General features: G+C 42.0%; 1 non-coding gene across 1 annotated transcript; it reads left to right on the top strand.

The window, feature by feature from the left end:
• The first annotated feature begins 515 nt into the window (after positions 1-515).
• LOC113598999 (small Cajal body-specific RNA 20) lies at positions 516-646 on the top strand. The gene has a single exon (XR_003419753.1). It is a non-coding gene; the product is annotated as a small Cajal body-specific RNA 20 (non-coding RNA).

Raw genomic sequence — 646 nt, 5'->3', positions numbered from 1 at the left:
GGTATTTCTATTTTTAATTTTTTCAGGACACTCCGTACTGTTTTCCATAATGGCTGTATCAATTTCCACTTCCACTACCAGTGTACAAGAACTGTCTTTTGTCCACATCCTCAGCAACACGTATCTTTTGTCTTTTGATAATAGCCCTTCTAACAGGTATGAGATATCTCTTCTCGTTGTGAAGGAGCTTTCCCCCGATGTTTTCTTCTGGGATTTTATGGTTTCAAGCCTATGTTTAAGTCTCTAATACATTTTGAGCTGATTTGCATATATGGTGTGAGACAAGGGCCCAGTTTCATTTTTCTGCATATACGTACCCAATTTTCCCTACAATATTTATTGAAGAGACTCTCCTTTCCCCATTGCATGTTTTTGAAACTCCTCTTGAAGACCAATTGACCATAGATGCACTGACTTATTTCTGGGCCCTCTATTCTGTTCCATTTGCCTATATGTCGGTTTTTATACCAGTACCATACTGTTTTTGATTACTTTGTAATATATTTTGACATTAGGGCCTCTCTCCCACGGGGCTGCGGGGGGCCCCTTTTCTCCTCGGCCAGGTCTGGAGGGCAAGATCAGCCCTTGAAGATCATTGTCAGGACTGCCACAAGCTGGCAGCCTTGTTTTCCTGCCTCAGACATCT

Source organism: Acinonyx jubatus, chromosome B2 (assembly GCF_027475565.1).
Source record: "Acinonyx jubatus isolate Ajub_Pintada_27869175 chromosome B2, VMU_Ajub_asm_v1.0, whole genome shotgun sequence".
Classification (NCBI taxonomy): Eukaryota; Metazoa; Chordata; class Mammalia; order Carnivora; family Felidae; genus Acinonyx; species Acinonyx jubatus.
The sequence above is the reverse complement of the archived record's forward strand: the minus strand, read 5'-3'. Positions and strand labels throughout refer to the sequence as shown.